We start from the raw sequence: 20,059 nt of genomic DNA, 5'->3' as shown, positions 1-20,059 counted from the left end.
CTAGAAAGCAGCCTTTAATCCCAGGGAGTGGTGGTAGAAAGCAGAAAGGTTTATAAGGCGTGAGGACCAGAAACTAGAGGCATTTGGCTGGTTAGGCATTTGGCTGGTTAAGCATTCAGGATTTCGAGCAGCAGTTCAGCTGAGAGCCATTGGGATGAGGACACAGAAGCTTCCAGTCTGAGGAAACAAGACCAGCTGAGGAATTGGCAAGGTGAGATAGCTGTGGCTTGTTCTGGTACTCTGACCTTCCAGCATTTACCCCAATAACTGGCCTCGGGTTTGATTTTATTAATAAGACTCTCTAAGATTCATGCTACAGGATGGTTTGGTGATCATGCATCGTGGGAGACCAGCTCTTGCTTTTTTATGACAGGGAACTCTTGAGAGAGGGATAAGAGATTGAGGTAGAAATACTTAGATAGAAATATAGAGGGGAAAGAAACAGGACAGCTCGGGAGAGCCTGGACCCTTATCCACTGGCCCCTTCTGTCTCTTCTAAAGGTCTATTTACAGGAATGCCAAGGAGTGGAGAAAAAGACCTCCCCCTAGCACAGCCAAGTGCAGACCCTTTCAGACACCAGGTAACCGACCACGCACGTGATCAAGCAATCCTCTAACGCAGCTCTGCTGGGTAAAGCAAGCTCAGATCTCACTAGGAAACTTTTGTGGGCCTCCACAATGCACTGCCATAGTTTTTGCTTAGCTTGGAATGTTACTATTTCTTCATCAATTTTAAAAGAAGGCTTTGCTGGATATAATAGAGTCAGTTGGCGGGCATTTGTTTTCATGGCCTGAAATATATTGCTCTGTTTGTTTCTGGTCTCTGTGGTTTCTGCTGTAAGTTCTGATGTTGCTCTGCTGTCTTTGCTTTTGTAAATGAGTTGGGTTTTGTTTTTTTTGTGTGTTTTTTAGTTGAGACAGGGTCTCACTATGAAGCCCTGGCTGACCTGGAGCTCACTATTTGTCCAAACTGACCTTGAACTCAAATAAATTAGCCTGCTTCTGCCTTCCCTGTGTGCTGGGATTAAAGGTGTGTGCCGCCACACTTGGCTGCAGTATACTCTTGGCATCTTGAATATAATGTGTCATGGCATGGTTCTGCTTTGATCATGTCTTTGGAGTTCTGAATGCCTCTTTTGCTTGGATATCAATTTCTTCTCTTAGAGTTTGGAAATTTTCTATAATTTTGTAGGCTAGATTCTCCAAGTCTTTAGGGTTTATTATAGCTCTAACCTAAACATTTTTAAGTGTAGTCTTTTGATTATATTCCAGGGTTCTTACACCATGTGGCCATGCTCACTTATGTTTGTCGTTATTAATGCCTGAATGTAGTACATTATTCTTCCTTCTGTTCAAGTCTGGTGATGCATTTCACTGTGTTTTTTATTTGATTCTTTGAGTTTTTATTTCTATCATTTCAAATTCGTTTCAAAAATCTCACTTTCCCTACTGTGTTTGTCTTCCCTGTTTGGACCTTTCTCACATTTTGCTACTTTTCTCATCCGCTTTGCTGACTTTTCCCTGTGTGGTGTTGCCTTCCCTCTCCATGTCCTAGATCGAATCCATCCCTCTGTCCTTTCTCACATCACCAGTCACTTTTACAGTAAACTGAGAGTTCTTTACCGGGACTCTATTTACTGCAGTAGTTGAGGAGTTACGGTGTTCTGGAGAAGCCTTGCTCTTCCAGATCTCTGTATCTCTAGTTTATTTGAAGGGTCTTCCTGAGCAGCCTACACTCGAAGGTTTAATCTCCCGTCCCACCCAGACAGGAGAAGACAAACTGCTTTGGCAGCAACACCACCAAACTACACAAGATGTAGAAACAACACTCGATGGTGCTGGAGAAGGGGTCAGGTCCCTCCCAAGCCTGGGGACCTGAGGGCAGATTCCTCAGTCAGTAAAAATGTGGGATTGCTCACCGGTACCTGTAGGCCTGGTGCTGTTGGGGGTCGGGGAATAGAGACAGGAAGGTCTCCTGGGCTCCAGCCAGCCAGTCTACTCCATAGATAAGGCTCTGTGAGATCCTGTCTCTAAAGATAAGGTAGGAAGTGAGCACCGGGATACTTCGTGTTGCCCTCTGGTCTCCAAACACATGCCCACACAGGTACTTGCACACATACAGACACAAAGAAATACACTTAAAATTTCTCACCAATGACCATAAAAACAGAAAGTGGTAAAACTACTGCTACTAGGAAGTTAAAAATTAGAGGGGGCCGGAGAGATGGCTCAGTGGTTAAGAGCACTGACTGCTCTTCCAATGGACTCAGTTTTTCATTCCCAGCATGCACATGGTGCCTTACATGCATGTAACTCCTGTTCCAGGGGATCTAGCACCCTTTTCTGGCCTCCATGGGCACCAGGTGCACATGCAGTACACAGACATACATACATGTAGGCAAAACACCCATACACATAATAAAATTTTTTTAAAAAAATCTTTAGAGCAAGCATGGAAATAGTAAATTATTCAGAATATTAGATTCCATATCTGGCAAAGGAATTTCTCTACATACAACTTAAATATTTTCAAGTGTCAAGACTCACACATTCAAGGATTTTTTGTTATAGACTTCCAACTATGCCATTCATTTTCTGGTAGTAGGAAAGCTGCTCATCTTGACATTTCTGTACTGTATAATGTAAAACTATGAACCAGTTAAAAATGTGGTCACTGATGATGGGTAGCTATAATGTCAGCACTTTAGAGGCTAAGGCAGGAGGATTGCCAATGTGAGGCCAGCTTGGGCTGTGTAGTGAGCTTACTCTCAGCTTGGACAACATAGTAAAATCTTGTCTCAAAAAAAAAAACAAGAATAGAAAAAAAAGGTCTCTGTGATACTTGAGAAAGTACATCTATTTTTAAGATGTTGTCTTTAAACTATACTATGCATGTATGAATAAATATGTGTAAATATGTACGAAGCAATTACAGTAACTATTTGGCTGTCTGTTGTGCAAATGAGTTCCATGCCAAATAGAAATATCTGATTGATATGAACTGATCCAAAAGGATATCTGGAATTAACTATAGTATAATTTGATTTTACAGCAGTCATTCTGGTTTGTAGTCACTAATATGAAGAGCGAGTCACTAGTACTTCATTTTTGCTTACTTCAGTTAAGCCCCTCTGGATCTATGTCCTCCTCTTTCTTCTCCAGCTGTAGGCTGCATGACTCTGCAGCCCTTTAGCCCCCCGGCCAGTCAGTTCATCCCTTGGTCTCCTCTAGTCTTACTGTGCTTGTCTGTAAATCACGCCGGCTGCCATGCCAACCCATCCTACATGGTCCTCAGTGCTGTGTTTGTATGTGGCTGGACAGCTCTCTCCCAGTTCATATAACCCTGATTCTAGATGTCATCAGTTTCCTTAAGCCTTTTCTACCTCAAAGGCAGTTGAATGTAGCCCCTCCTGTTGGTGGACACATCCCTGGTGGGGTTAGAGTGCTACTGTATTATCACTTAACGTTTTTCTCATTTGTCTCCCCTCTTCTTAGAAGGTGTTCGTCTTGTGTTAAGAGGCTGACTGCCTAGCTCACTGTACCTTGGTTCAAGCTTTAAAGAGCTTATTTCTAAAGAAAGTTAAGTTCATCAGACTCAAAGGTTTTGAAATTTCTTTTGGAGAGCACGCAGTTCCCCACAACTGGCATTTGGAATAAATCTGTGTAATATTTGACATACAATATTCAACACTTGATGTGGCATATTAGAGTTATGAGGTTAGTAAACCAAGAAGAAAGACATGACATGTTTATGTAACTGTAAAGTGTGTGTATTACAAAAGTCGACTCTTAAAAGCTAAATTCTACTTACTTGGCTTGTTAATGACTAATTTGTTGTTGGATGCTTCTAATGTGAACTATCTTAATTGACATAAAGACTTCATATCTGTAAATATCAGTATTTACAGACCTTGTGTCTGTGCTTCTACGTTCTGTTTCTGATTACCGAAAGTTGGCTTTCTAGTAGAAGTGAATGCTTCACTTAAAACATCAGACTTCCTCTGTAAAAAGGATTAAAGAATTAAGGAGACACTGAGGGAAGTGATGATCTACCAACTTACAGTTACCAAGTCCCAGTGAACTTCCCTGGCAGCTTGTGATACTCAACATCTGCTTAGCATTTGAGGAAGTGACATATCATTGTAAATGCAAATCCGGAGTGACAGCTCTTAACGCTTGCTTATTGAAAGCTAAGTGCATAGCGTATGTGGATTTACTTCTCTTTGAATTTGGGAGCATCCTTCTTAATTTAGTAAATTAGAATGGCAGTATTGAAGTGATTTGATATCAAAACCTCTTATAACTCACCAATAATATAGGTAATAAATGGACCTTCATCTTGGTGATTCATGTGCAGAGTGCCTTGAAATTGCATATTATAGTCATTGTGAAAAGCTAGGAGCGGAGAGCGTTGTATCTGTCTATAGCTGAAGTCTCCTTGTTGAGATTCATAGAAGTGAGCATACACCTCCTTCTCTCCAGCTAATTGAGGCAGATCTTATTCCACAGCTGAAGTGGCCTTATTTTCCAATGTGCCCTACCTGGTTGCAGCTACTGATTTTCAAAGATGAAAAGATGGTGGGCTTCTCCCCACCTTGGCCTCCAGGGTCTCTTCTCAGCTAGGATCTAGCTGCTGGAGCTAGCCACAGTGATGGCATGCCAGCATGACTTGCTGAGGTCTGGCCAGCTTGCAATAAGTAGCTGGCCTTCTGCTTTCTCTTAGGTCAGAATCCCAGACAGAAAGGGAGAATGCATCCTTTAAACATCACTGGGGTTTCTGGATATTTTGAAATGAGAGATGTGAGGTCAAGATCCTTGACAAAGGGAACAGAATGTTTTTTAACATTTGTTGTTGCTTTCTTGAAAGACTTCCTCCATTATATCATAGGAGAAAGTCCAAATTATTGCAAACCATAGCAGAGCAGAATAAAACAATAGCTTTCAACGCCCTGGGCTGTTTGATGGTGAAGATGATGATGAGATCATTTGGGAAACACTGTACTTTATCCATTGCCTAGAAATAAGAAGTCATACAATAAAAAACATTGTACCACAATGTTCTAAATTGAAATTCTCGTGAATATTTTTTTAGAATTGTTAGAAACTTTAACTGGCCTGGCAACTAGCTAATGTATGTCCACAGAAAGTGTTCTTCAGCTCAGGCATTAACAAGCTGCTGCTCAAGGGTTGCATCTAGTTCGCTGCCTGTTTTGTTTTGTTTTTTGTTTGTTTGTTTTGTTTTTTTAATAAAGCTTTATTTGAACACACCTACGTTTACATGTTGACTTGGCAGCTTTTCCCCCTACCTGGGTGAAGTTGAATAGCTGTCTTAGGAACTACTGTGGTCCTCAAAACCTAAAATGAGTACTGTGGGGGCTGGGAAGATGGCTTAATCAGTAAAGTTCTTGTCTTGAAAGCATGGGGATCTAAGTTTGGATCCCCAGCATGCACATCAAAAGCTGGACACCACTGATTCCAGCACTAGGGAAGCAGAGAAAGGTGGATCCCCAGAGCTCACTATCCATCCAGCTATACTGTGCTTGTTAGTTTTGTGTGGGGGGTGCTTGCTTGTTTATTTGTTTGTTTTGTTAATTTGACACAGTCTAGAGTCATTTGAGAATAGGAAATCTCAACTGAGAAAATGTCCCTGTCTGATTGGCCTAAAAGCCTGTGGGGCTGTCTCTTGATTGATTCATGTTGAAGCATCCAGCTCACTGTAAGAGGCCATCCTGGGGCAGGTGGTGCTGGGATATATAAACAAGCAAGTCGAACAAGCCAAGAGGAGCAAGCCAGAAAGCAGTGTTCCTCCGTGGCCTCTGCTTCAGTCCCTGCCCTGACTTCCTCCCAGTGGTGGACTGTGACAGGGAAGGGTTAGCCTATAAACCATTTCCTTCCCAAGTTGCTTCTGGTCAAAATGTTATGGTGTTAGAAAGTAAACTAGAACACTAGACAGAGTGATGAGTTCCAGGTTCAGTGAGAGACCTTGCTTGTGTCAAAAATAAGGTGGAATAAGGCCATTGAGGAATGTGATCTCTGGTCTCTACATGCATACACACCAGAACATATGAGCACAGACACAACACAATGTTTCCTGTGTCCTCTCCTCAACGTAATATTTTCACATTGCACAAGCATGTAATTGAAGATCTGGAAAGATCTTTAGTGATTATCCCAAATCTAAAACAATTTTATAAATCCAGAATCTGAAAATAACTTGCTGGGGGACTTACAATTGGTTGGTAATTTTACCTTTTTTGTTTGTTTGTTTGTTTATTTTTTTTCCTTTTATTGAAAATAAATTTTTTTCTCACATAATACATCCTGATTACAGTTTTCCCTTCCTTTACTCCTCCCAGTTCCTCCCCACCTCCCCTCCCATCTAGATCCACTCCCTTTCTGTCTCTCATTAGAAAACAGATAGGCTTCTAAGGGATAATAATAAAATACAAGATAAAACGAAAACTAGCACATCAGAGTTGGACAAGACAAACAAAAAAGAACCCAAGAGAAGGCACAGGAGTCAGAGACCCACTCATTCACATACGTAGGAATCGCATAAACACACTAACCTGGAAGCCATAATAGGTACGTAGAGGACAGACCTGGTACAGACCCATGCAGGCCTTATGCATGCCTCCTCACTCTCTGTGAGCTCATGTGAGCTTTGATCATGGTGATTTAGAGGGCCTTGTTTTCTTGGTGTCCTCCATTCCCTCCCTCTTACATTCTTCCGGCCTTCTGTTCCTCGGAGTACCCTGAGCCCTGAGGAAAGGGATTTGCTAGAAACATCCCATTTAGGGCTCAGTGTTGCAAGGTGTTTCACTCTATGCATGTCTGGCTGTGGGTCTCTGTATTTGTTTCTGTCTGCTGCAGGAGGAAGCTTCTCTGATGATGACTGAGCAAAGCACTGATCTATGCAGAATGTCATTAGGAGTCATTTTATTGCTGTAAGTTTGGTTTTTTGTTTGTTTGTTTGGTTGGTTGGTTGGTTGGTTTTGGGTTTGTTTGTTTTTTCTACACCAGCAATATTTGGTTTTTAGCCTACGTCCCTGGGCTACCTAACCTCTGGTCCTTGGTTGCACTTGTCAGGTATGGGTTTTATCTCTTGAAGTGGGCCTTAAATCAGATAGTGGTTGGTGACTCCCACAAGCTTTGTGCCACCATTGCCCTAGCACATCTTGCAGGCAGGACACCATTATGTAGATGAAAGGGTTTGTGGCTGGCCTGAAGTTTACTTTTATTTACTTCCTTCCTTACATATTTTGGTAGCATACACAGTAGCTTCCTGTACCAAAGACACTAACACGAAGGGTGAAGGCTAGGTAGGCACCTGCTCAACTTCTCCGTGGTCAGTGACTTGTGTAAGTGTTGTCTTCAGCAATGGGGCCTTGCTGAAGCTTGTGGAGAGCAACCTATAGTCTTGGCCTGGGTTGTTCGGGGATTCCTGTGGGACCCCTTTGGCCAATAGCTCTATTAGATGTAACCAATCTCGGTGCTGGAAGCTTCATTTGCTGGCAAGAGATGGCCAGTTGGGGCTCTGTCTCCCCCGTCATTTGGAGATTTCTTTTAGATCGCCATCATGTGTATGTATTTTAGGGAGCTTCTACTGTACTAGGTTTCCATACAACCCCTCAAATGGCCCTTAATTTTAGCTATCTCTCCCTGTATTTGCTCCCTCATTTCCCTCCACTCCCCACTTGACCCTCCCATTCCAGCACCCGACCCATCCATAACTATTATATTTCCCTTTCTTAATGAAACCTATCTGTCCCCTCAGTCCCTTACTCTACATAATCTCCATGGTTCTGTGGATTATAGCTTGCTTACTATTGATTTAACAGCCAATATCCACATATAAATGAATACATACCATATTTGTCTTTCTTGGTCTGGGTTACCTCACTTGGGATGATTTTTTTCTAGTTCCATTCATTTATGTGTGAATTTCATGGTGTCTTTTTTTAACAGCTGAGTAATACTCCATTGTGTAACTGTATCACATTTTCTTTATCTATTCTTCTGTTGAGGAGTACCTATGTTCCCAATTTCTGGATATTATGAATATAGCAGCAATGAACATGGCTGAGCAAATGTCTCTGTGGTAGGATGAAGGATCCTTTGGGTATATGCCCGAATGGTATAGCTGGGATCTTGAGGTAGATTCTCATCTTTCTAAGTAACTGCCATACTGATTTTCATAGTGGCTGTACAAGTTTGCGCTCCCACCATCAATGGAGGAGTGTTCCACTTGCTCTGCCTCCTTGCCAACATGAGCTGTTACTTATGTTATTGATCTTAGCCATTCTGATGGTGTAAGATGAATGATTTGCATTTCCTAATGGCTAAGGATGTTTTATTTGTTTCCTAGCCATCTGAGTTTCCTCTACCGAGAATTCTTTAATTTTAAATTTTCAAATGGATGTAACATCAAACATAGGAAGAAGAATACTATGTAGTTCAAGAAGTTTACTTACTTTCTGTAGAAAGGAAGATAAAGGAGGACCTCTCTGCATGCTGGAATCAGCTGGAGAGGAAGGGTCACAGCTTTGGGTGTGGTGGGCTGCTTCTGGAAAGTATTAAAACATACTGCCCCGGTGACCCACTCAGTGCCTTGTGCTAGCCTAGCATCTCCTTGCCCTGAGTAGTACGATGGCACACAGCCAAAATCTCACCCTTCATGTTTCCCCTTTTCTATGCTCCTGTTGACCATTCTTTTTCTGTTTGCATAAACATTTTCCAGAGGATATAACTGATACAGTTAGGTTTTCTAAATAGATCATGTTTCAGCCAGTTCTGCCTCCCTAAGACATTTCCAGGCAGGGAAATAGAGTTTTGAATATGTGTGAAAGTAGACGTGTGTGTGTGTGTGTGTGTGTGTGTGTCCATTTCTCAATTTCACCTTGTGATAACCAGTTTAAACAAGACTTATTTTACTCATTTGCCTCATAAATAGCGATCTTAGCTTTAAATTCCTGGAGTATGGGAAAGCAGGTGAATTTGGTTAACTAGCTTTACCTCCTGTTGTATACTAAAGCAAGCAAAGTGTATGAAGAAATTTGTCCTGTGGATTTATTTGGAACCAGGGACTTAAATTATGTCCAAATGTTCCATTATTGGTGTATCTCCGTAGCAGGGAACAGTACGGATATAGGAATTTTAAGTTAATTCAGAATGTGTCTGTCCATTGTAGTCAGTGTATCCGTGGCAAGATCCACATAAGTCATTTGACTCCTATGCGATGTGTACTTCTCTCTGTTAGGGCCAAACGATGAGAAAACTGAGGATGGATGGCTGTTCAGTCTGGAATATGAACTCAGGATGACTGTGTCATGATTTGAACATAAGCAGTCCTGCCTGCAAAGGTGGAGGCCATTTCTCTCCTTGTTTGTTGTTTGTTTGTTCGTGGATCCATTCAGCAAACATTCAGTAAGAATCGGTTGTTTTAGGGATCAGCAGTGGTGGCACATGCCCTGCCCTTGTGGACCTTATGCTCTGTTCACTGTATGCCCATTGAGTCAATTTACATTTCCATAAGTTACCCTACTGAAGATGTGTTGAAACTGGTGCTTTCTCCGTGGCCTTTTCGTTAGAAGACGTTGCAGATTTTATACCAGGAAAGACTTTCTCTAGTTGGCTAAGATGGTTCTTGCCAGCAGAGGTAACCATTAAAGACAGATCCTCTCTATCTCTTCTTGAACAGTGAAGGGGAAGTTCCCATGGCTTCACAGGTTCATGATTCTGAAATTCAAGAGTTAGGAGCCTCCATCCCCGATATTGTAGCTCATGTCTCCCTGCTTTAAACCAGACCCCCCATCTCTGGCTTCCCACAGACCTAGAGAGAGAAACAGAACAAATAAGTAGTCACTTATTAACTACTTGAATACCTGAAAACAACAGATGGACTAATTTTACCTCTTGTTTTTCTAAGTGTGATTTTTTTTTCCTTCCTCCTCTGCGCTATCTGAGTTTCAAGGTCCAAGATGGAATTGTGACTGGGAGGGAGGGAGGGAGGACTTCCCCTCTTGGTGCTTGGCCTTCTCGGTTCCTGCTGTACACCTCTTCCTCCTGCTGGCTGCTCTGCTGCTCATCAGCACGGCATTCCCTGCCAGTCCACTGCTAGCTCTGGACTCCTTACTGAGGCCTCGTCTCCTCCTTGGGTTTTCGTCCTTTGGACTTAGGAGTCTGCTAATCCTGGCAGGTCTGGGAAAACAGATAGAGCTTAAGTGAGGGCTCATTAACTCTGACCCCCGTATGCAGTATCTGTATCTCTTTGGGGGGAAATTCTGTTACTCCCTCATTAGAGGGAAGTAAATAAATTCTTGATGTTGACCTAGTTATTAAAACCTTTTTTTTTTCAAGACAGGGTTTCTCTGTGTAGCTTTGCGCCTTTCCTGGAACTCACTCTGTAACCCAGGCTGGCCTCCAACTCACAAAGATCCACCTGCCTCTGCCTCCCCAGTGCTGGCATTAAAGGCGTGCGCCACCAACGCCCCTAGTTATTAAAACCTTATGGACACTAGTTTCCTAGTGAAATGTTTACAATTCCCCATCTTAGTTTTAAAACGAGTGTGATGCAGAGATAAGGAAGGAGAACCTTCTGACCATTGCATTCTTTCTTCATTTATCATCTCAATCATGTTTGTTATAATAAATAAAACATATAAAGAAGATCTTCCCTGGACAAAATGGCTAAGGTAATGATATAGCCTCAGTGTTCTGCTGGGGATGTGGCTCATCGGTCAGAGCACTTGCCTAGCATAAGGTTCTGGATTTGATCCCAAATACGTCCCTTCACCAAAGGAAGAAATAAACTCCATTTTCCTAGGAAGAAAACCAAGCTGAGGGAACTGACTTACCGTACCAAGATGTGGATTCTCAAGCAAGCTGGCTCATCAGAAAAAAGTGCTTGCCATGCAAGGCTGATGGCCTGAGTTTGATCCCAGAACCTGTGGGGAAAGGAGAGAATCAACTTCTAAACTTTGTCCTTTGACTTCCACACTGTGGAGGTCACTTACCATAGAGGTGAGTGAAGACTCAGCACGGCACAGGTGCTCACACAGGCCGGTGTGTGTGCTACACACGTAGAAATTTTTTTTTTTTTCCGAGACAGGGTTTCTCTGTGTAGCTTTGCGCCTTTCCTGAATCTCACGCTCTGTAGACCAGGCTAGCCTCGAACTCACAGAGATCCGCCTGGCTCTGCCTCCCGAGTGCTGGGATTAAAGGCGTGTGCCACCAACGCCCGGCGCGTAGAAACTTTTAAAATTTAAAAAAAAAAAAAATGAAAACAAAACTGATCTCTTGCCACTAATCTGCTCTTTAATTCTAATCCTCAGCTATCGACAAAAATCAAAACTTTTCCTGGAACTTATCCTTCTGGTATTTGATTGTTGACATCACTGGAGTTTCACTGGGTCTCCTCCCTTAGAATACTCTGCCTGGAGATTCGGGAGGTCATTCTTGGTCTCTGCCTTTAAATCTCCTGTACATTTATTACCCCAGGTCTGTAACCTCCTACAGTTTCATAAAGACAATTTGAAATGTCACAGCCCTGATGACTGGAGTAATGCCATTTTCCTTACAGTTTGAAACGATTTCCATTCTATTCTTCGTGTGTTTGTGAGGGTTTTTTTTTCTTGCCTGCATGTATAGCTGTGCACCACATGTGTGCAGTGTCCATGCATGCTAGAAGAGGGTATAGGATCCCCTAAGACTAAAGTTACAGACAGTTGTGAGCCGTTAATTGGAATACAAACTGGGAATTGATCCCAGGTCCTCTGGAAGAGCAGCCAGTGCTCTTACCCACTGAGCCATCTCCCCAGCCCCTCAGTTTTGTTCTTTCGTCTTTGAGGATTAGTAGAACTTGTTCCATCCAACCATCAACACAGTAGTAAAGAAAAATAGGTTTGTGCCCGCAGCCCCCGCAAAGAAGAAAAAAAAGTTGACTTTTCAACTTAGTATAGTACATTTAAAGTGCTTGAAAATGCTGGGCCAGGAAGACGGCTCAGTAGTTAAAGTATCTGCCGTGCAAGCCGAGGACCTCAGATGGGTCACCAGCACCCATGTAAAAGCTGGGTTTTGTTAGGGCAGTGAGGACAGAGGCCGGTGGATCCCCAGAGCTCACTGGCCAGCTAGTGTAGCCAAGTGGTTACTGAACTCAGGTTCAGTGAGAGTCGCTGTCTCAAACAGGTAAGGTCAGGAGGGATTGAGACACATGATGCTAACATGTAAGCATGTAAGCACACCCACATGTGCACGTGCACACGCAACAAAAAAGAAAACTGCTTACTGTTTCAGAATCATGCCTGTCTTGTTCCTGTCTCTACATTTCTCTGCTTGTTTCTAGTGCACTGGGTTTCTCCTCCTTTCTGGCTTTTCCATTTGTTCTCAGATCCTTAGCCTTTGGGATTGTGCCTTGCAGCCTTTCTAACAGGTAGGGTGGGCACCTGGAACCGATCTCTTGACCCCGGCATTGTGCTGCTCCTTTTCACCTGGCATCTTACCATTTGGTCATGTTCTCTTTAACACCGTTAACAAATTTGATGTGTTTCTATATAACTCTTTCTTGTGGCTAAGTCTCCACTCCCTGGTGTGATTTTAATTAACAGTCCTGGAAGGCAGGGATTATACCTTTATCATACTCTGTTAAAATTCACCCTAGAAGAAATCAAAGAAAAAAATAAAAATAGAGGCTCTGTCCTCAAATGTAACTATTCGGGTCTTTGTTGTTGTTTGTTTTGTGTTTAATAAGCATTCCTTTGAGTGTTTGCTGTTTGCCGTCACCTGCACTGGGGATGCATAGTCCAGGGCAAATACACAGGGCTTATCTTCTAGTTCAGACGACTCAATAAATTGGACAATCCAAGTCCGAGGGATAGGTGATTTTAAAGAATAAGAGTGTATCAGCAATCTCTAGGTTCCATTAGAAATATAGCTCAATGAATATGGTGGGAAATGATCAAGGAACATGCCTGATATCAGCTTTGGGCCTCCATGTGCTTGAACATACTTGTATACACGTACCGACTCAGGTGAAACACATGCACACAGATACATGCAAAAAAAAAATGTGTTGCCATATGTATGTATGTGTGTCTGTGTCTGTAAAGAAGGCTCCTTGGAGCTTTGGATATCCCCAGGAGATAGCCTTTGGAATAAGTGGATACCTAGGAAATACATAAGGATTGTTCAGATTCAACAGAGGCAGGAAAGAGTAAAGGGATTAAGTTAAGGTACTAAATTGTAAGAAGACCATTTAGCTAGCCAGAGGTCAAAGAAGTCCATTAAGGCTTGGATCATGAAAGTCAGGAGGGGCTGTGGAGGTGACAGGGGTCTGGGGTGGCCTTATCAAGTGTTTTAGATTTCTGATAACACAGAACTTTTTTAAAGGTGGGGGCAGGATGTGGCACACTGTAATTAAGAGTCCTGTGGCTCTGCTGAGGACCACAGGATAACAGCTCTGTAAGGAGACTGAGTCATAGTCCCGTGAGTGTGAAAGGACGAGATGGTAGTGACCTGAGCAAGCAGGAGTAGGGATTCGAGAGACAGGGGCAGAGTCCTTGGCAGTTTCTGGGTTGTGGAAATGGGTGCAGTAAGAAAAGGGGACATGGTCAAGGATAATGGACTTCATTCACTTCTCAGTACCCCCCTCAGCTCTCCATCACAAATTTTAGGCTGTCATTGGTTTTGAGATATAATATTTATGGTCATAGCAGAAAGGCACTTGGGGCCAATAGAATACTTACATTAAATTTTTGTATTTTCCATAATTCCTATAGAAATCATTTAGATTACAGAAGGTAGCTTATATGTTAAAGATACTCTGTTTAAAAGACTATATTGATGTACTTAAAATAACGAAAAGGCCATTGTTTTTATCTAAGTTCTGCTAGCCAATAAAGACTCAGGAGTCAGATACTGGGGTGCAAACCTGTTAGCTCAGAGAGGCTGAGAAGCAACCAGCTGACCTTCCGTTTTGGCTGGAGTCCCAACAACAGAGCTTCTCTCTTTCCCAAACCAAAAAGGTCCTTGAATCTCTTAAGTCCCTCCATGTTTCTTCCCGTGTGTCTCTCTATCCGTATTCCTGGCTCCTCCATATTCTCTATGACTAATTCCTGGAAAACTAGTCACTGGCTCTGCCCCCAGTCCAAGATTAATTTTATTAAAACAGTCTTGGAGTTTCACAGTGCAGTCATATAATTCTCAGGGGAATTTATCACCCTAATTTTCAAAAAAGTTATATGTAGCATGAATTCTAATTGGTCTTAATAAAAATCCGGAGTCAGATATCAGGTGAAAGCTGAAAGATCAGGGAAGCAGAGCAGCAGCCACTAGTTCTTACTCGTCGAAATCCTCAGCGTGCCTTATATTCCTCTCTCTGCCTGGCCATATCACTTCTTGTCTGCACTCCCTCGTGCTGGGATTCAAGGGGTGAGATCCCAAGTGTTGGGATCAAAGGTGTGCGCCACCACTGCCTGGCTCTGTTTCTCTTTTAGACCGAATCAGTCTTGTATAGCTCAGGGTGGCCTTGAACTCACAGAGATCATCTGCCTCTGCCTCCTGAGTTCTGAGATTAAAGGTGTGTGCCACCACTGCCTGGCTTCTGTGGCTAACGAGTGGCTAGCTTTGCCCTCTGATCTTCAGGCAAGCTTTATTTGTTAGAGCATACACAAAATATCACCACAGTTATACCATTAAAATCAGTTGATACTAACTTACTAATTAATTAGTGGTGAAAATAGCTGCTGTTACTTGTCTTCCCCTCCCATTTCTCCATATATGTTTGGGTTGTTTCTAAGTTATTCTGTTTAATATATATCCCATAACTTCTTGTACTTGAGAATTTCTAAAAGGGGTAGATAAAACTGAACCGACATTTTTGTTTTGGACTTGGTGCAAACCCCAGCCCACTGCGGGTGGGCTTGAAGGTTTCAAAAACACTTGCCAGGCCCAGTCTCTCTCTTGGCCTACAGGGGTCAAGATGTAGCTCCTAGCTACTTCTGCAGCACTGTCACCTGCCTGCCACCATGCTCCCCTACCGTGATGATTGATAGTGGACTAAGTCTCTGAGGCTTTAAGCATGTCCCTAGTTAAATGCTTTCCCCTTTGTACGAGCTGCTGTGGTCGTGGTTTCTCTTCATAGCAATAGAACAACGACTAAGACACTGTTAGACTACATCTGTGTGTAAGGACACAGACACAGGTTTCCTCACAAAGGATGGGACCCCCAGCCCATCTCTCAGCGCCCCCATCACACCCCAGCATCTCCACCTCTACATCCATGCTCAGGGGCTGCTCGCATCATAAGTATGAGCCCTTCCTCTGTCCTTTGTTAGTGCGTGTCCTCCTTGAATCCATGATGAAGATCATTTCTGAAAGTATTGGATAGCTTATTTATTGATCACCAATTGCATTCCCCTTGGAGTTTTACAAACTGTTCATTACTCCTGAAAAAGACATTTAAAATAATTTCAGACACAAACTACAACAGTTTTAGGTCATTTTGTATATGTTGCAGTGTATACAGCAGGATCTTTCATTTAATATTTTAGTAGAATCTCCTACTGCATATTTTAAATAGACTAGAAATAGGTTGGCTTTTCCCATTTGGATATGTTCAGTTTGGAAGACGTGAAGCCTATAGTCACTTGACCTGACTTGGGTTCTTTTGCTTCCTGTGATTTCTTTGTCTTGTGAAGTCATCCCATCCTGGAATCATAGTTTTGCAAAGGGGTCTTTAAGAAGATTATAAAGAAATCACTCGCTGGGCGGTGGTGGCACACGCCTTTAATCCCAGCACTTGGGAGGCAGAGCCAGGTGGATCTCTGTGAGTTCGAGGCCAGCCTGGTCTCCACCAAAACACCAGAGAAACCCTGTCTCCAAAAAAAAAAAAGAAAAAGAAAAAGAAAAGAAATCACTTAAAGCTCTATTAGAACATGTATTCTCCCTGAGGCAATATTCAAATGTGTTTGTTTTACTTTTGCTAATTTACCTAAGTTTAGTTACAAAGTGGATAGTTTTTAAAGCTTCTTGTTCTACTTGGTGCATTTTAAACTTGAGCTGTATCTCTGGACACCTGTGGTTTGTTCCTGCAGCCATCTCCACACCCTGTCATTAGCCGGAGGTGCTGCCTGTCTCTAGGGGGTAAAGCAAATGCTCCACATTTTCTCTGAATTCTTCAGCCACCTTTGCTCTGCTTTTGCAAGAGATGATGGAATTGCAACCTTTTTTTTTTTTTTTTTTTTTTTTTCCTTCTGGTGTGCGAGATCGAAGTTTGCCTTTGCAGTTTGCCTTTGGAAAATGCTCCTTTTGTGTTTAATCAGTAAGTGAAGGCTACTTTGATTCGCCTAGGATTCTAGGATCCTGGAGTGTAGTCTTCAATGCTCCTTTTGTGTTTAATCAGTAAGTGAAGGCTACCTTGATCCACCTAGGATTCTAGGATCCTGGAGTGTAGTCTTCTAAGATGCGAAGGACAGGAGCTAGCTTATGCTTAGCACGGTTGTATTAGTAGGAGTTTTGAGTTTGGGAAGAGCAATAGAAAAGGATGGAATGAAGAGGACAGGATGTCTTTCAAGGAGTCTTTCTTTTAACGAATGGTGTCTTGGAAATCTCAAAGTCCACTAGGAAGAGCACTGGGGGGAGGGGGGTTGTTTGTTTTGAACCTTGCAAACAGTAATAAATTTTTACCACTGCCATCCTCACTCCCTACACAAATTTCCAGTTTACCTGTATTTGTCAGTGACCATGATTGCTGGACCCACCTTATTGAAGCAAGTTCAATAGTGATTTCTAAATAAGGTTCATATCAAGATACGTCTTCGTTTCCACTACAACCTCGTGGGTCCAGTGTGGGGAACAGTGTCTACCAGGAAACAGTTGGGTTTTTTTTTTTGATATTTTAAATTATATTTATTTGTATGGATGTGAGGGTGCGCTTGTGCCACATTGCCCTTGTGGAGGTCAGAGGACAACTTGGAGGAGTCGTTCTGTCCGTTCTCATCTCCCTCCACTGAGTCATGGGGATTGAACTCAAGTGCTCAGGCGTGGCCGGAAGGGCTTTTACCCGCTGAGCCATCTCGATGGCCCCAAGGAGAAAATTCAGTGGGGTGACTCAAGTCTCAACACTGACCGGTGCTTTTGAACCCGCCCGGAAAAAAAAACAAAAAAACCCATACTGGTCATTGTTAGAAGGAAAACAACCGGGAGATGGGTGAGGAGGATAAGAAGGACAGAGATAAAAATTTGGCCACAGCTACGTGTCACACAGGAGCGACAGGGGTGGGGGGCGGGGAACGCAGGGTGGCCCGGGCGCCTAGGAGGAGCACGAGCCAGCCGGCGGCGAGGGCTGAGGGCGTGGCCGGCGAGGAGGGGCGGGGCCCACGAGGAAGGGCGTGGCCGGCGAGGGGGCGTGGCCGGCGGGCCGGCGGCTCTGGCGGTTGGAGGTGGGTGGAGCCGCCCTTGGAGGCGGCACCGGCTTGGCCCCGAGGCCCGCCGCGCCCTATCGCGCCAGAGCCGAGTGGCCCCGTGGAGCCCGCGCGCTCCCGCCTGCTGGGGGAGGGCGGACAGGGCGCGGGGACCAGACAGGCCGCGGCGGGCGCTGTTTCTCTTTCGCTTTCCCGGGCTCGGAGGCGGGCGCGCCGGCGAGCTGAGGAGCGGCGGCGGCCGCTGGGTAGGTACCGCGCGGGGGCGGCCCGGCCGCGCGCCAACTTTGCGCCGGCGGCCGCGGCGTCCCAGACACCTGCCGCGCCGGGCGCTGGAGCCCGAGCCGTTCGTGGGCGGGGCGGGCGTGCGGGGCTCCGGGTCTGCGCTCGGGGGGCGGCCCGGCCGGCCCGCGGCAACTTGTCCTGTCCCGCGGTCGCCGCGCGAGTGGCCCCGGCTCCCGGGCCGAGCACCTGCTGAAGCGGCGGGAGGGCTTGAACCTCCGGGACCCGCGCCTTCCGAGGCGGAAAAGTTGCCGCCGGTCGCCTGCGCGACACCACCAACACTCGCTTCCTTTCGGCGTCTGGGTGACAGGGCTCTGGGCTTGGGATCGGGACTGCGTTTCCCACAGGTTTGCCGCGAGCGCACGAGTTAAGTCCTGGGAGTAAGGAAAAGGAGAGAGAAGAGCGGAGACCCAGGCTAGGACATAAATGCCTTGCTGAAGGTCACGAAGGGCTAAGGCCAGAATCCTGAGATTGCAATTAATTAAATTACACCTTCTGTCACATCCTTAACAGCGTTTCCCCGAAAGGGATAGTAGCCGCTCAGAGCCCATGCCTTGAACGTTCACAGCGGGTGTGTGCTGGTGGAATGATGCCTTCTAGACCTTTCCAGTTAGTTTATACTGGCCTAGGATATGAGCTAACAGCCAAGATAGGCGAAAAGTTCCCGTCTGAAATATAAGCTTAGTGTAGAATGAACTGAGTGAAATCCGCGTCTTCATTGGTTGTTGTTTTCTAAGGGCATCTTTCTTGTAAGGAACTTGCAAAACTTTTAAAATAGCCTAACAAACTAGCTATTCGTGAAGTTGCAAGAAAAATTAATGGCGTTTCTTCAGTTTTTCTCTGTGTACTATCTCTATAAAACACCTTTCTAAGCCGGGCGGTGGTGGCGCACGCCTTTTATCCCAGCACTCGGGAGCCAGAGCCAGGCGGGTCTCTCTGAGTTCGAGGCCAGTCTGGGCTACCAAGTGAGTCCCAGGAAAGGCCCAAGGCTACACAGAGAAACCCTGTCTCGAAAAACCAAACAAAAAACAACAACAACAACAACAAAAAAACACCTTTGTAGGTACCTGGAGCTCCTACTGTTATTTTACAGTTAAAAGCAACAAAATAAACAGCCAGTTGAGACTTAGAGAAAGGTTATATATCTATTAAGTGTGACTGGTTTCTTTTGAAACTTTCTGTCTAGTAGAGATAAAGACTAAATGTTGGTGGAGGGCTTGCCTAGCATGCACAGTGCGTGAGTTTGATCCTTGTCACAGTGTAAACTGGGGAACACCTGGAACTCCAGCACTCTGAAGAATGAGACGGGAGGACCAGAAGTTCTAGGCCAGCCTGGACTATATGAAACTCAACCTAGGAAAACAAGAATGAATGAATGAATGAATGAATGATAATTGTAAATCAAAATGAAAGAAGAATGTAGCCAGGGAGAAGTAGTCATTAGTAGAGATTACACTGAGGACCGCGTTGGAGAGGGAGTCTGAGGGGCAAGCAGAACCCAGTTGTTAAGAGGAAAGGCTTATGCTGGGCGGTGGTGGCACACGCCTTTAATCCCAGCACTCGACAGGCAGAGCCAGGTGGATCTCTGTGAGTTCGAGGCCAGCCTGGGCTACCAAGTGAGTTCCAGGAAAAGGCGCAAAGCTACACAGAAACCCTGTCTCGAAAAACCAAAAAAAAAAAAAAAAAAAAAGAGGAAAGGCGTGTTGGATGGGAGATGGGAGCCAGCAGAGTCTGTGCTGGAGAGGAGTGATCCTGCCAGTCTTCCTGAAGTGTTGAAGGGAAGGTTAAAGTCACCCAGAAGTGCGGTTTGCATCTCATGGGACAGGCTGAAAAACATACACTTTTCTGTTCGTAAAGAAGACGCACTGACATTTGTTGAGAAGCACTAAATGTAATGGATAGAATTAACCTGTAGCAGAATATAAGATGGCCTGACTGGAGGGCATCTATTTGAGGAGAAGAAGTGGACATCAACTTGATTTGACTATTAACTAGATGGAGAGTGCCACATTGAAATAGGGAGCATTTTGATAGGCAGGTTAATGACTTCGGTTTTGAGTCTGTACCTTGCATTGGCAGAAACTCCTGGTAGATAGTCAGGTAGATCATAAAAACACACTACTGTTGAGGAATGTATTAATTGATTCAGTAGCTTTTGGTGCCATGAGTGGAGGTGATAATTGAGGCTTCAGAACTGGGTGAATTTGTTACTCTCAGTTAAATTATAATAGATTTGCAGGTAAATTGTACAATAAAGGTTGTGTTCTGCTCGCCAAATTTAGACCCTACAAACTTACTGGTAATGATATTAAATATAATCCAAGGAATTTGATGCCTTCTCTGTATGGTTTTGGACACAG

General features: G+C 44.1%; 1 protein-coding gene across 3 annotated transcripts in view; it reads left to right on the top strand.

The window, feature by feature from the left end:
• Pcgf5 (polycomb group ring finger 5) overlaps positions 1-20,059 on the top strand; it is a 113,204-nt gene that overhangs the window by 53,528 nt on the left and 39,617 nt on the right. Inside the window, exon 1 of one of the 3 annotated variants that reach the window (XM_059258784.1) lies at positions 17,432-17,665. The exons of 1 other annotated variant lie outside the window; for it this stretch is intronic. The gene's annotated coding sequence lies outside the window, so the exon portion shown is untranslated. Of the gene's footprint in view, positions 1-17,431; positions 17,666-20,059 lie in introns of those variants that run through there. One more of the 3 variants, XM_059258787.1, reaches the window with a different exon arrangement.

This window comes from Peromyscus eremicus, chromosome 1 (genome assembly GCF_949786415.1).
Source record: "Peromyscus eremicus chromosome 1, PerEre_H2_v1, whole genome shotgun sequence".
Classification (NCBI taxonomy): Eukaryota; Metazoa; Chordata; class Mammalia; order Rodentia; family Cricetidae; genus Peromyscus; species Peromyscus eremicus.
Note: the sequence above shows the minus strand (reverse complement) of the source record. Positions and strands in the feature narration are given on the sequence as shown.